Source organism: Barbatula barbatula (genome assembly GCF_947034865.1).
Source record: "Barbatula barbatula genome assembly, chromosome: 1".
NCBI classification, from domain to species: Eukaryota; Metazoa; Chordata; class Actinopteri; order Cypriniformes; family Nemacheilidae; genus Barbatula; species Barbatula barbatula.
In genome coordinates, this window is record NC_136766.1 from 32,706,488 (window position 1) to 32,723,323 (window position 16,836).

The window sequence follows — 16,836 nt, forward strand, 5'->3', positions numbered from 1 at the left end:
TTATCCTGCTAAGCATGTTTTGGAAAGATTTAAGCTTAATATTGTACATAACTGTGAATTTTGTGGTCAAGAAAGAGAAAACATTTTGCATCTCTTTTTTCATTGCATTTACTCACGATTATTTTGGAAACAAATATAATATATATAATTATATAATAATTATATTTCTTTCTTTTTTTCTATTTTCGTTTCTATCTGGCAACGAATGTTAATGTGACATGAATATGTAATACCTCTTGTTATTATGGCATTGATTTAATAAAGCATATAAAAAATAAAGGTCATGAGGTAAAATGATTCAAGCCTACACTAAAGTGAACTGAATAGTTTTCAGTCATTTCAATAGTTGTGAACTATTCCTTTAATAGAGCCATTGAACTATTTTCTCTTCGTGTTGTACTTGGTAGTCGGTCCCTATCTTCATGCTTTCGTTTGCGCATTTTAATGTAATTAAGTAGCCTATAAACCGTGTCGATGCTGAATGACTGTCAAATATAAAAAAACGTTAAATCAGCTTTATTGGAGGAATAACGTTTTACTTTAACATTTTACTGCAGTTCCGGTCCCGCGGTTCACGTGTTTTCTATTGATTTCTTTACGACGTCCAGTAGAGCTGAGGAAGGGGAAACTAGTGCGGTAGTCCTGCATGAAAACCAGATCATAAATATCCCGTTTAGATCTTCTAGCCTTCACTTTTAGGATTTCTCCATCGGGATTTACTGGTAGGTGTGACGGATATTAATGAGTATACTCGAAATAATAATGTATTTCACTGACCATCCTTCCTTTCAATTTTTACTCTTTTACTTAGTAATAATTTGTCCACAAAAATATAATAATTTAGTTTTGTATCTTATTTTTTGTTGTTTTGGGAAAAGAGTCTTGTATCTGTATTGCGTGGTGACGTGATTTCTGGTGAGCTCGCGCGTAAGGTCACTTTGAGCTTGGTGAAGAGAGGTAAGCGGTTCTCAGTATATGTTTGTAAAAGTTTGATTAAGCTAATGGTATGCAGTAATATTGTTGTTCACAGTGTTATGGTTTCTAATACGAAAGTGTTTTATAAATGGGAGGATGATATTTAATGGTTTTATTACTGAATAGGCCTACAGCGGGTTGAGTGTGTGTGCGTATGTGTGTGCGCGCGTCAGCAAAACGTTGTGATTTTAACGGATTCAATAACTGCTTTTAATCCGTGCAGGTGAAAAATCACAGATGAAACGTTTACTTATACTGTACTCTCTTTAATCCATCCAGCGCCGTCTAAAGGCCCCATAATAAAATCTCAATCAGCAACAGTTTCAGTTGTTCCTCGTATTCTGTTATTCAACGCAGATCTTGAAAAGTCACCAGAATAAGGCCGGTAACATGGACATCAGGTGAGATGACAATGTCAGTGTAATATCTGCAGGCCTGCATGGGGATCTAACAAATATCCGCTTGGTTTTTTAATAAACTCAGCATGTTTTATATATATATATATATATATATATATATATATATATAATCATCCGCCATCATCATCAGAGTCTAAATGTCATGTTGACAGTTATTACAGTATTTTAGGCTACATGCAGTAGATCATGTTAGGTCTGCGGATCCATGATATTTTGGTTAATGTGGAGTCAGGATTTAACTACATAAAAATATATGTTGAACTTTACATTTTAATGTACCGGTAACACTCCTGCCTGACAGTCATTGCCTGTTTTACTGTAAGACCGGGTCGTGTTTACAAAAAGTGTTTCAAAAAGAGGCAACATTTGTAATCTTCATAAGGGTAATATATACACATATATATATATATATATATATATATATATATATATATATATATATATATATATAAACAGAATGTATATTAAACTTTAATGCATTGTTCAATCAATTCAACCAATAAGAATAATAATGTACTGTAGACATTAAAATATTATCAACATAAACAAAATCTATCTTTAAACTTGAGGTTGCAAACAAGCTGCCTATCACGGCTTATTACAAAGCTTGTTTAATGCTGCTCAAATGTGCCAAAATGTTATTTATAAAACAATTGTTCAATGTTATAAGATTAATATAATTTTAAGTGCAAAAAGTAAATTCTTCAAAAATTAAAACGGGGTCATATGACACGAATATTATTGTTTGTATTAGATGTAATGCAATGTGTATACAGGATTTAAGATTCAAAAATGCTGTATTTTACACAAACCGCGCACGTTTGTAAATCCTCTTTGCCCCGTTTGTAACTCCTCTTTGCAGATTTTTAACAAAACTCATCGCTCTCAGAGCCATTGAGAGAGAGAGAGTTCTGCCGACGGAAGTCCAAAACACTGGAGTGTCACGTGATTCATAGAGCCTTCAGATAACTTCCTGGACTTCCTGGACTACTTTAATTTTTTATTCATTAAATGGCTTTTGCATTTAAATAGGTTAGAAGTTGATCTGTTTAGTGGCAGCTCCATGCGTTACTAGTAACTTCTGGGAACTATTGAGAGCCTCCATGAACCGCCATTGCTGTGAAAAAACTGTTCCATTGGAGTCAACAGAGTTGACGCGACTCTCTCTCTCAATGGTTCTGATCACTTTGAAAAGCGAGGTGTGCTATGATTGGCCATTTACATTTAACCAGTGCGTAGTGATTGGTCGAATACTGCAAGCGTGTGACGAAAAAGTAACGTCTCGGTTACGTATGTAACTTCTGTTGTGTCGAACCGACAGATGGGGTTCGCCCTTGAGAACCTATCATCTTCTGACTATTTTTAAAAGGCCAATGAAATTGGCGAATTAAATTTGCATGCCGGGCTCCGCCCCGGATATCCGGGTATAAAAGGGGAGCCGGCGTGCTCATTCATTCACCTTTTGTGCTGAGGAGCCTGAGAGAATCTCGTGACTGCTGCAGCGGACGGCAATTGTTGTGGCATGAAGGACATGTTCCTCCATCAGAGAACAGAGGTTACATACGTAACCGAGACGTTCCTTTTCTGTCGGTCTCTTGATATTGTGTCGAACCGACAGATGGGGTTCCTATTGAAAATACCACAGCACTACACGCGTCGCAATCTTTAGTGAAGCGACTTTGACCGGCCTAGGCGAGTCAGACGTAAGCGCTGTCGCAAAATTGTAACCTTCCAGAATGTAGGCAGGGGTCCTAGAGCTTTAGCAAAGATGGGTAGCCCCTGCACTCGGCCATCTCAGACAACTCCTACATCTCATACATTGGAGACATCAACATTGTCTTACTGGTAGAGAAGAACTCATGGGAGGTATGTGCTGGATGCCGCAAGGTGGATGTCCACCTGGGGAAGGTCATGGGTTCCAGGAGGGGAACCAACTCATGACGAAATCTCAGACGGAACCACCCTGCTGGGGGGTTACTACGTCTGGAGCACTGAGGTCGGTTAGAGCTACACGTGGATAACTCAGCTTGGACCCGCCAAAGGTGGCAGGCTGCTCCGCTCAGCCCGCTGCCTTGAGTGCTTAGTGATGGATGGAAAGCCTATTCTTCGCCTGAGGGGAAAGAAGGGAGGCAGATGATTGCGCACTGACCCACCTAAAGAGGGGGATGGCGCTCTTCACAGGCGTACGCCCTACCGGCCGCCGGTCTCACCTGGTGATACCCTGTAAGACTCGAGCTGACACCGGTTCCACGCGGAGGTTGTAGAACCTTGCAAAGGTGTTGGGCGTAGCCCGACCCACAGCTCTGCATATGTCTGCCAGAGAGGCGCCCTGAGCCAGTGCCCATGAGGAGGCAACACCCCTAGTGGAGTGTGCCCTCACGGAGTGTGGAGTGTGCCCCCACGGGCAGTCCTGAGATCGGTACGCCGTTGTGACGGCATCAACAATCCAGTGCGCCAGTCTCTGTTTGGAGACAGCCCTCCCCTTCTTCTGACCTCCGAAACAAACAAAGAGCTGCTCAGAGCTTCTAAAGCTCTGTGTGCAGTCCACGTAGAGGTGCAAGGCGCGTACTGGACACAACACGGATGGGGCTGGGTCTTCCTCCCCGGTGGGGAGCGCCTGCAAGTTCACCACCTGGTCCCGGAAGGGAGTGGTGGGAACCTTGGGCACGTAGCCGGGCCGGGGTCTCAGGATCACGTGAGAATCACCGGGTCTGAAATTTAGGCAATCCGTGGACACGGAAAATGCTTGCAGATCCCCCACCCTCTTGATGGATGCGAGCGCCACCAGGAGAGCCGTCTTCATCGTAAGATGAGAAAGAGCCGGCTCTCCGGGGGGCTCGAAGGGAGGCCTCTGAAGGCCCACCAGGACCACATTGAGGTCCCAAGAGGGTACGGAGCGCGGACGAGGTGGGTTAAGCCTCCTCGTGCCCCTGAGGAACCCGATGATCAGGTCATGCTGCCCTAGAGGTTTTCCAGCACTGACCAACAATTCCGTGGGTCTTCTCTGCGAGAAGAACACCAAGACGACAAGAGGCGCCACTTAAAGGCGTACAGCCGCCTTGTGGCATCTGTGTTGAGGGGGCCCTCAGTCAGGGAGTACCATAGCGGGCAATGGGTGGTGTCCAGGGAGGCAAATAGGTCCACCTGTGCCCGCCCGAACTGCACCCAAATGAGCTGAACTGCACAGGGGTGGAGTCGCCACTCTCCACGGGGCGTCGACTGACGAGAGGGTGCGTCGGCTGTCTGGTTCAGGTCGCCCTGTATGTGAGTGGCATGCAGAGACTTCGTCACCTGCTGACTCCACAGGAGGAGGCGTCGGGCAAGTTGCGTTAACTGCCGTGAGCGAATGCCACCCTGGTGGTTGATATACGCTACGGCAGTTGTGCTGTCTGATCGGACCAGCACGTGCTGGCCCTGCACGAGGGACCGTAGTCCCGTCACTGCCAGCAGAACAGGAAACAACTCTAGGCAGTTGATATGCCAACACAGGTGGGCCCCCGTCCAGCGACCCGACACTGTGTGCCCTTTGCACACCACACCCCAACCCTGTAGGGAGGCGTCGGTCGACCTGCCCCATGGGGACGCCAGTCCGTAAGAAGGTCACTGAAGACCACGGGGTTAGGATACGACGGCAGAGAGGCGTAATGACGATCTGCCTCCTGCCTGTGTGCCACGCTCTCCAGGGAACTCGTCTCTGTAGCCAGTGCTGAAGCGGTCTCATGTGCATCAACCCGAGGGGAATTACCCCCGCCGAGGACGCCATGTGTCCCAGGAGCCTCTGAAAAAGTTTCAGGGCGACCGCTGGTTGCCGCCTGAAGAGTTCAGGCAGTTCAGCACTGACTGTGCGCGTTCTGAAGTGAGCCGCGCCGTCATGGAGACAGAGTCGAGGTTCATACCGAGAAAAAAGGAGCTCTGCGCAGGGGAGAGCTGGCTCTTTTCTCGGTTGACCCGTAACCCCAAACGGTCTAGGTGCCAGAGCACCATATCCCTGTGTGTACACAACAGATCTCGCGAGTGAGCCAAGATAAGCCAGTCGTCGAGATAGTTGAGTACCCGCACACCTCTCTCCCTGAGGGGAGTGAGGGCGGCTTCCACGACCTTCGTAAAGGCCCGTGGGGACAGGGACAGACCGAATGGGAGGACCCTGTACTGAAATGCCCACCCCTCGAAAGCGAACCGTAGGTACGGCCAGTGACGAGGGAGAATCGAGACATGAAAGTACACGTCCTTCACGTCGATAGCCACGAACTAATCCTGACGCCTGACGGACGTCAAGATGCGCCACTGCGTGAGCATCCTGAAGAAGGCCGGGGCTGCTGGGACCTCGACGGCCAGAAGGCGGCCGGGTCGTGGCAGGATGTGCTTGATGGCCTCCGTCTGCTTCTGCACTGAGAACTGCTGTGAGACATCGTCCGACCAAAGCCCGCGCCGTCACCTTAGTCACCCGGAGGGCGAAGTCGGTGGCAGTGCAGAGCTCCTGCATAATCTTTGGGTCGGTCTTACCCTCGTGGAGCTCTTTCAGTGCCTTGGCCTGATGGACCTGCAGGACGGCCACGGCACGAAGAGCTGAGGCAGCCTGTCCAGCGGTGTTGTAGGATTTCAACACCAACGATGCCGAAACCCTACACGGCTTAGACGGGAGTTTAGGTCGAGACCTCCAGGTGGCCGCAGTCTGTGGGCACAGGTGCACCGCAACTTCACGTTCCGCCTGGGGGACATCGACGTAGCCCCTAGCTGCCCCACCATCGAGGGAAGAGAGGGCGACAGAGTCAGCTTGACGGGAGCAAGCCGAGAAGGGGGCGCTCCAGGTCTTGCTGATCTCCTCATGGACCTCGGGGAAAAAAGGCACAGGGGGCGTGCGCGGCTTGGAGTCGCGCTCGGACCCGATGTACCAATTATCCAGCCGCGAGCGCTGGGGCGGGGCCAGTGCGGTGCACTGCAGCCCGATGCTCGCGGCGGCCCGAGAGAGCATGGCTGACATCTCGACGTCTGCCTTTTCCTGAGCTCTATATCCCGGAGGAGACGGCTCGAAGGAATCGCCAGGGTCGGATGCCAGTAGGTCGCTCTCCGATGCTGCGAGGGACATCTCATCTTCATCACGCATCGTGTCCGATTGCGTGACGGAGGAGTAAGACGGTGTGGTACCGTCTCCCTGGGAACGGCCAGACGAGCAAGACGGGGACGTGAACGGTCCGCGAGCCATCGGCTGACAGATTTATGCTCTTGGTAATCCCCATGCCACCCAAGCTGCTTCCCTCCGCTGCACCACGTCAAGAATTCAGCTCTAGTAGTCATTCGATGCGAAGGCTCTGGAGAACAAAAGGTGAATGAATGAGCACGCCGGCTCCCCTTTTATACCCGGATTTTTTTACATACGTAACCGAGACGTTAAATTACAGAAAAAATTTGAGTAATCCCTTACTTTACTTTTTCAAGGGAAAGGTAATTCAATTACAGAAACTAATTACTTAGTAACTAGTTACACCGTGCAAGCGCTGTCTCTGATTTGTTGTAAAACTTATGCTGCGTTCGGATTTTGGGTATCGCCGACCTCAATACCAGAAGTGAACGTGTGGAACGGCAAACAAAGTGGGTTTTCGACCTCTGAACTTGAGGCAGATCGATCAACCCTGACCTCAGCGAGACACGTCATTTGACGTCATGAACAAGATGGCTTGGCAAGCTCTTCGCAGGCTTATGTGAACCACTTAAAAACTATTTTTACAACACGTAATATGTATGAACATTAATATATACAGAAACCGTTTACGAACAAATACCCACGTTTGAATAGCTACCATATAACAAGGTAAACATGTACATGTGACATGTGGTTGACTGGAACTGGAATTGAGGTCGGAAGTCGGATATTTCACGCCATAATATCCAAAACCTGAGTAATAATATGCTGCGCTCAAAACACGTAAAATAAATCTCAGATACGTGATCAGATCTGAACGCCGTAATGGACAGTTTTTATTGAGTTTCAGCCTTTGTTACATATTTCATCATAATCGTGACATTGGTAATTTCTAAACCTGAGATAAATGCACTATATAAAGACATATACATATAATGCACTATTCTGTACTTTCCCTTCTTTGTCATTTTTCAGAATATTCAGAATTATTTTGAAGGCTATGTAAAAAAAAAAGGATGTATAAGAGACTACTGTACTTTTTTTTTTCAATTCAAAAATTATTTCGCTTATGGTTAAAGTTTAGCAGAACTGGTACCATCAGATTTAGCATGTCTCTTTTTTGCCTTTCGCTTACATGTAGGAATAGGAAGTTTTGAGGAATAAAAAGTATAATGAATACATTTATTACAATAAAAACATTGTTATTTTGTACTGGGGCACAGGACACAGTTAGAGGACAAACTGACAGAATATGTTAAGGAAACACTCAGTTACATTGAGACCGTGAGGGACTTCTGTGACCAAGAACAAAAATGGACCACTGAGAGAAAGGCAGAGGTTAAGAAGATGAGAGACATCAATGAAAATCAGAAGCAGAAGGAGCTGGACGCCGTCCTCGCAGACACATTAATGGGGCTGAAGACACTTGAGCCCTTCCTGGATGCAGTGGAGAAGCTAACAGTAACCTCACGTCATGTCTTCAGTGACCAGATCTTCCTGCTGAGGGGAAAGAGCCCTAAAATTGTGAAGTCGGTCATCATAGCTGCAGGAATAGATGCTCCTCTCCTCATCCACTTTAAGAGAAATCGTCCCGGTTACGTATGTAACCTCTGTTCCCTGATGGAGGGAACAAGACGTTGTGTCGAAGCCGACAGATGGGGTTCGCCCTTGAGAACCAATCGTCTCTGACTATTTTGAAAAGGCCAATGAAATTGGCGAATGAAATTTGCATGCCGGGCTCCGCCCCCGGATATCCGGGTATAAAAGGGGAGCCGGCGTGCTCATTCATTCACCTTTTGTGCTGAGGAGCCTGAGAGCATCTCGTGACTGCTGCAGCGGACGGCTATTGTCGTGGCAAGAAGGACACAACGTCTTGTTCCCTCCATCAGGGAACAGAGGTTACATACGTAACCGGGACGTTCCCTTTCTGTCGGTCTCTCGACGTTGTGTCGAAGCCGACAGATGGGGTTCCTATGGAAAACGCCACGGCACTAGCCGCGTCACAATCTCTAGCGAAGCGACGTTGACCGGCCTGGGCAAGCCACACGTGAGCGCTATCGCGAAATTTGTAACCTTCCAGTGGGCAGGCAGGGGCTCCCAGAGCTTTTGGCAAAGATGAGTAGCCCCTGCCCTCCGCCAACTCAGACGGCCCCATTGGCGAGGGCCATCCAGTCGTAGGGCTACTGGGTAAGCGCTGTTCCTTCAATGAGGACGTGCGCTACGGAGACCACTTCCCACCCTAGGGGGGAATACAGTGGAGACACCAACATGGTCTCACCAAATAGGGGAGAACTCATGGGAGGTATGTGCGGAATGCCGCAAGGTGGATGTCCACCTGGGGAGGTCATGGGTTGCCACGCGGGGAACCATCTCATGACGACATCTCAGACGGAACCACCCTAGTGGGGGGTTACTACGTGTGGGGCACTAGGTCCGGTTAGAGCTATATGTAATAACTCAGCTTGATACCCGGCCATAGGCGGCAGGGCTGCTCCGCCGAGCCCGCCGCCCTGAGTGCTATTGATGGATGGACGGACTGCCTATTCTTCACCCTTGGGGAAAGAAGGGAGGCAGCCCATAGCGCACTGGTCCACCTCAGAAGGGGAATGGCGCTATGCGCAGGCGTACACCCCACGACTGCTGGTCTCACCTGCTGGCAAGACTCGAGCTGCCGACTCCCCACGGAGGTTGTAAGCCTCTGCGAGGTATAGCGTAGCCCAACCCGCAGCTCTACAGATGTCTGCCAGAGAGGCGCACTAAGCCGATGCCCACGAGGAGGTCACACCCCGAGCGGAGTGTACCGTCACTCAAATGGGCACGGGCTAGGATCGGCACGCCGTAGTGACGGCGTGTGCGACCCAGCGCTACAACTCTCCTCGGATACAGCACTCCCGTTGCTGACCTCCATAACAGACAAGAGCTGCTCAGGGCCTTGAAGCCCTCAGTGTGGTTCGAGTAGAGGCGCAATGCGCTTACTGGACACCCCACGTACAGGTTGGGTCTTTCTCCCGGTGTGGGAGCGCCTGCAAGTTCACCACCTAGTCCCAAAGGGGGGCGGCGGAACTTTGGGCACGTAAGTCGGCCGGGGTCTCAGGATCACGTGAGAGTCACCGGGCCTGAAATTTGGCAATCGGTGGACACGGAATGCTTGCAGGTGCCTCACCCTCTGGATGGACTCGAGCCCCAGCAGGAGAGCCAACCCCCCTCGCAGAACGAGGAAGGGGCTCTCGGCAGGGCCCGAAAAAAGGGGACCCAAAGGTCCACCTTAAGGTCCCTAGAGGGTACGGGGCGCGGACGAGGCCTTAGCCCCTCGCGCCCTAGAGGAACCTAATAATCAGGTCATGCCGCCCCAGAGGCTCACCAGCAACTGGTACGTGATAACCGCGACAGCGGGTACCCACGTTCCAATGTGGAAGGGGAGATTACTCCCCAGCCTCTCCTGCAATAGGACAGCACGTTCCTGAGCGAGCAATTCCGCGGGTCTTCTCCTCGAGAAGAGCACCAGGACGAGAAGGGGCGCCACTTAAAGGCATCCAGCCTTGTGGGCATGGCCCTTGCCTGAGTGACAGTCTCCACCACTGAGGGGGGTAGGTCATCCAGGAACTCCTCGTCCCATCCAGGAGCCAGACCCAGAGGTCCGGCTCGAACGCCACAACGTGTCCATCCCCTGCGAGTAGGCCCTTCGCCAGGGGATTTGGCCAGGGGGAGTTGTCGTCAGGAGTATTAGCTCCGAGGACCAAGTGTAGTTGGGCCCGTAAGGCGCAACTAGCAGCACTTGATACTCCCTTCCCAGACCTTGCACAGGACCTGCGCAATGAAGCTCACTGGGGGGAAGCGTAGTTCCGCTTGTCCCGCGGCCAGCTGCGCGCTAGGGCCTCCGTGTCGAGGGGGGAGCCTCGACCAGGGAGTGCCCAGCGGCACTGGGGGGTGTTCAGGGAGGCAACAGGTCCACCTGTGCCCGCCCAAACCACACCCAAGCCGGCCGCAGTGGTGGAGTCGTCACTTCGCACGAGGTGTCAACTGACGAGAGAGCGCTTGGCTGTCTGGTTCAGGACACCCGGTGGCGTGTGACCTGCAGGGGCCTTGCCACCTGCTGTCTCCACCAGGGGTGGAGTCGTCACTTCCCACGAGGCGTCAACTGACGAGAGAGCGCTTGGCTGTCTGGTTCAGGACATCCGGTGGTCATGTGACCTGCAGGGGCTTTGCCACCTGCTGTCTCCACTGGAGGCTGCGCGCTAGGGCCTCCGTGTCGAGGGGGTCCTCGTCCAAGGAATGCCCAGCGGTACTGGGTGGTGTTCAGGGAGGCGACAGGTCCCCCTGTGCCCGCCCAAACCACACCCAGGCCAGCCCGCAGGGGTGGAGTCATCACTTCCCACGGGGTGTCAACTGACGAGAGAGCGCTTGGCTGTCTGGTTCAGGACGCCCGGTGGGCATGTGACCTGCAGGGGCTTTGCCACCTGCTGTCTCCACGGGAGGAGGCGTTTTGGGCGAGTTGCGATGACTGCAGCGAGCGAGTGCCACCCTGAGGTTTAGTACGCTACGCCGGTCGTGCTGTCCGGGCCAGTATGCTGGCTCTGCACGAGAGGCCGGAGCCTCATCAGTGCAAGCAGGACAGCTAGCAACTTGAAGGCAGTGATCTGCCAACGCAGGCGGGGGCCCGTCCAGCGACCCGACACTGCGCGCCCATTGCACACCGCACCCGCACCCCGTAGGGAGGCGTCTGTCGTTCCACGACCGGCCTCAAGACCTGCTCGGGGTTAGGATGCGACGGCAGCAGGTGTAATGACGATACGCCTACTGCCGGTGCGCCACACTCTCCAGGGAACTCATCTCTGTAGTCAGTGCTGTCGCGGTCCCATGTGCGTCAACTCGAGGGGGACAGGCCACCCCCGAGGACACCATGCCCAGGAGCCTCTGAAACTGATTTCAGGGGACCGCTGGCTGCTGCCTGAAAGTTCAAGCAGCTCAGCACTGACTGTACGCCGTCATGGAGACAGTGTTGAGTTCTCTACCAGGAAAAGGGGGAGCTCCGCGCCAGGGAGAGCTGCTCTCTTTTTCCCGGCTGACCCGTTTACTGACATGCCAGCCCCTCGACAGTGCCGAGGGAACTGTACATGAGAGTATGCGGTCAGTTGTCATGAACCACTCCTGGCGTCTGACAGACACCAGGACGCGCTTCTGCGCCTCCCGAACGGCACCCTTGCAAGGTGCTGCTCAAGGTATGCAGCGACCCCTGGTTTTGGGGATGATGAAGTGCGGCTGTCGAAGCCACTGGACATCTCGGCCGAGGGGACGGTTCGATCGCCTTCGCCAGAGGGGTGGCAGCCCCGGCCTGGAGCACAGGAACATCCCTGCCTCTGCTGAGGTAAGAGGATGCCTGAAGTCCGGCGGAGGTCTGGTGAGCTGGATCGAATGCCGAGACGGACCACACTCCCAGCCACCGTGATGGTTTGAAATGCTAACCAAGCACCCAGAGACCTCACAGGGGGGGCTGCGATCTACTTCATCAACCCGCGGGGGTTGGTTCAATGACTAGCAGTGCTGTTCTCCCCGGGGGGAACGGCTCCGCTAAATCACCTGCCAGGCGATGGCGCAGCTCGACGCACCGTCGAAGCGAGAGTGCTGAGGGCTGCTTTATACTCGTCATTGCGTGCCGCCACGACGCAACGTCGAGTTGCCGAACACCATCTTTCAGAGGGTGAGAGCGGCTGCAAGTGGGACCCAGAGAGAGACCTCTCCTTGTGAGAAGGCGGGCACTAGGCCCCCGAAGGGGCCCAGAAGGTGTTTGGGACGCGGCAGGGACCGCCCCAGTCCGACCATCCAGCAACCCAGGCTGGGTCGGGCCCGATGGTTCAATCTCTCTAGGTGGTCCTTCTCTTGACGTCCTCCTCCGGGGGGCCACCTGCGGGGGCACCAGAACCGGAGTCGACGCTGGAGAAGGCCAGGGCTGCCGGGGGCAGACCACGTGCGAGACCTCGACGGCCGAAAGGCGGCCGGGTCACAGCAGGCCGGTCTGTTTCTACACTGTCAAAAGGCTGCTGGAGCAGTCCTTGACAGCGCCACCAATCAGCCGACCTTGCGAGAGAGGAGTCGGGAAAGTGGCCTTTCTCGACATCGCCCCCCTGCGCAAGATTGGGTCCGAGGCATCTTTCCGGGCCACTGATGTGGACATCGTCCGACCCAGCCTGCGCTGCCACCGCGGTCCCCGGAGGGCCAGTCGGCGGCGGCACTACTTGGGTCGGTCTTACCCCATGGGGCTCTCTTTAGCGCCCTGGCCTGCAGGAAGGCCATGCGTAAGAGTGGAGGCAGCTTGGTCCACGGCACTGCCAGCCTCAACACCAGAGATGTTGAGACCTTACATGCCCTGGACGGTGAGTCTAGGTCAAGCCCCCCAGGTGGCCGCCGTCTGCGGATACCCGCGACTGCATGCTCCACCCAGGGTGCATTGACATAGTCCCTAGCTGCCTCCCCGCCCCGAGGGAAGAGAGGGCGATAGAGTCAGCTAGACGGAAGCGCGCTGAAGGGGACGCTCCAGGTCTTACTGAACTCCTTATGCAGCTCGGTAAAACTTGGCACTTGAGCCGGGCCCAATGTGCGAGTACCCAGCCGCGAGCACCAGGGCTGCACCGCAACCCGACGCTCACGGCGGTCCGAGCGAGCATGGCTGACATCTTGACGTCTGCTCTCACCTGTGCTCGACCTCCCGAGGGAGGGAGCTTCAGGGAATCGCCAGAGTCTGATGCCAGCAGGTCGCGCTCCGATGTTGCAAGAGACACCTCATCTCCACGGCTCGTGTCCGAGCGCGTGGCTGAGGAATAAGATGGCGTAGGACCATCCTTGGGGACCTGCTAAACAAGCGAGACGGGGCGCGAGCGGTCCGCGAGCCGACCGGCTGACGGATTAACGCTCACGATAATCCCCACATCACCCTCGCTGCTCGCCGCCGCTGACGGCAGGGCCGTAGCCGCTGCGGTCACAGAACGGGAAGCAAACGAGGTGGTGGCTTGCTCTTGACAGAACGTAGCCAACGTGACGCAACGTCTGAATAGCCGTCCGCCCGCAGTGACGCAACGTCTGACTAGCCATCCGCGCGCAGTGACGCAACGTCTGAATAGCCATCCGCGCGCCGTGCGGGCAGGACGAATCCACGAGGCTGCCACAGTGATCGGACCCCCGAACACTTGCGGCAACCACCGTGTCCGTCCCCGTCCTCGATGAGTGTACTGCACCCAAGAGATCAGCGGGCAATGCCACGCTGAGGAAATTGCTCTTTTAGAAAAATACCTCAGGAACTGCCAGGACGCCCAGGGGAATCTCCGCTGCACCGCGTCGTAGAAATCGGCAATTCGAAGAATGTCATCAGATGCGAAGGCTCCGAAGAACAAAAGGTGAATGAATGAGCACGCCGGCTCCCCTTTTATACCCGGATATCCGGGGGCGGAGCCCGGCATGCAAATTTCATTCGCCAATTTCATTGGCCTTTTCAAAATAGTCAGAGACGATTGGTTCTCAAGGGCGAACCCCATCTGTCGGCTTCGACACAACGTCGAGAGACCGACAGAAAGGGAAGCAGAAACCTTCTTCCGTCCTATACTCCAGAATGTGAATGTTTTGATCTTTCAGCTAAACAACTATGTTCTCGAAACAGAAAAGCTTTGTCGCAGACTAAGACAAAGGTGAGTTATGAAATTCCTGATAAAAATGACAATTTATTACCTTTATGTAATTTTAAACTCTTTTCTTCTTTTGAAATGAAAAACTGGGGAGCGGCATTTTTTAACATTGAGTGCATTTACTTGGAGCATCGTACTCCGATTATGCTTTATACGCTGAAAACGTGTAAGGTCATGTAAATGTTTAGCCGGTTTATTGATATGCATGTAAACGCATAAAAACAGCTGAATTTTGATAGATATCCGTATATTTTGTGCATGTAAAAAGCACTCATTGAGGGGTAAATTCACTATAGAGTTGTGCCAAAGAGGCTGCGTCATTTTCACAAAACCCTCTTGTGTACTAAATGCATTGAAATAGTACTGTCCTTTCAAACCTGTATGTATATATTTCTTCTGCAGAACACAAAAGAAGATCTTTTGAAGATCTTTCGGTCACCGACATTCTTCAAAATATTTTCTTTTGTGTTCTAAGGAAGAATGAAAATCATACAGGTTTGAAATGACAAGAGGTTGAGAAAATGATGACAGAATGAATTTTTTGGTGAACTATAACTTTTAGACATATTGAATGAACACAAATTTATTAAGAGCTATGGAGAATGGTAAAAGTTTAACTTCTGTTTTTTGGTCTGTTTTTTTACCCAAAGCTTTGTTTCACTTCAAATTTGTAGGCCTACTAATACTAATAAATAAAAAATGAACATGTTTTTTATTTATGTTGTTTTTCAGTTCAGTCTTGTCTGGAGACATCTATAAGTAAGTAATTTTTTTTCTCTAATTTAGGTGGAGATAAACGAACGTTACTAAGACTTAACTGTTAATTACACTGAAATTCTTTCCAGACATAAAATGGATGGACCTTTAGTGCAGCTCATTTTGAAAGCAAGTGAAAACACCATGAATCAAATGCTTTATCATCTGAACCAGTTGTGTGAAATCAGGTGAGACCTCAAGCTCTTTTTAAATCAAATTGTTCGGTGAAAAAGTGCCAGAGAGGTGGACTATTTGATCAACTCCGTCTTCTTTCTCCTTGTCCAGGATGGACAAGCACACCCGGCTGGCGTTCCTTTTTCAAGAACATGCTCAGAAATTCATTGACGTATTCAGTGAACGTCGGTCTAGGATGTGGCAGTTCCTGTCAGATCTGGACAAGACGGCAGTTAAGCTGAACGAGATGAAGAAGGGGGCCAGTATATCTACTGTGGTTGGTAGTTCAGTGGGGATAGTCGGCGGGTACTTGTCTATTGTTGGCATGGTTCTTGCCCCGATCACTGCAGGAGTATCTTTGGGTTTATCTCTGACAGGGGCCGGTCTGGCGGGCATCAGTGGAGTCAATGGTCTTGTAACAGGGGTCACTGAAATGAAAGTCAACAGTAACCATGTGCACAATGCACAAAGTTATTTAAAGAGTTACATGGATGATATGAGCGAGATTGTATACTGTCTGAAAGAAGCAGCCAACAGTGAAAGACCTTTAGTACAGCCTAGTGCAGTTGATTATGATACTGTGATAAACTTGGTGCATGCAGTAGGTCAAGGTGCTGTGGATGTGCTGAATGTAGTTGTGGCGGTTAAAGAGTATGAAAGTACAAATGTAATTACACCAGCAGAGATCACAATCGAGACCATAGCCGAAGATGTCCTTGACACGGAGCAGGTGGCTATTAACCTGGCTAGGACAGGGACGCTGGTAACAGCAAAAACAGTCATAACGCCTGTTAAAGCTGCATCTGGCATATTAAGTGGACTCTTAGTTGTCCTGGATGGCTATCTTCTTATCAAAGGAATTAAAAGTCTTTCAGCAGGTAGTGAGAACGAGGTCTCTCAGCTCATCCGCTCCAGGGCAGCTCTGTGGAAATCTGAGCTTGAGGCCTGGGAGAAAATTCACAAATCCTTATGCATAGGAATAAAGATGATTAGCGAGAGTCAGGATACTTTGGAGCAACCATTTCTTCCTTAGATATATGAACGTTTTAAGGTTGTGTGTTATTTTTTACTTAAATGCACATCTATGATCTGACATCTGAATTACAGTTCCATATCACTGCTGCAAGTTTAACTGAATAAGGTTATACTGTAACCTACTGTCCACCACTTAAAACAGATCTGACAACAAACAAAATCACAGCGATTTGCATTGTCCGAGAAGATATGACTGTTAATATTTAGCATAAAAAATTACTAATAAGAAATAAAATCACAGAGATTTGCATTGTCTGAGAAGATATAACTGTTAATACTTAGCATAAAAAAATACTAATAAGAAATAAAATCACAGAGATTTATGTTGTCCTAGAAGATTTGACTGTTAATATTTAGCTTAAAAAAATATTAATAAGAAATAAAATCACAGAGATTTATGTTGTCCGAGAAGATATAACCGTTAATATTAAGTATAAAAAATTACTAATAAGAAATAAAATCACAGAGATTTATGTTGTCCGAGAAGATTTGACTGTTAATATTTAGCTTAAAAAAATATTAATAAGAAATAAAATCACAGAGATTTATGTTGTCCGAGAAGATATAACCGTTAATATTAAGTATAAAAAATTACTAATAAGAAATAAAATCACAGAGATTTGCATTGTCCGAGAAGATATAACCGTTAATATTTAGCATAAAA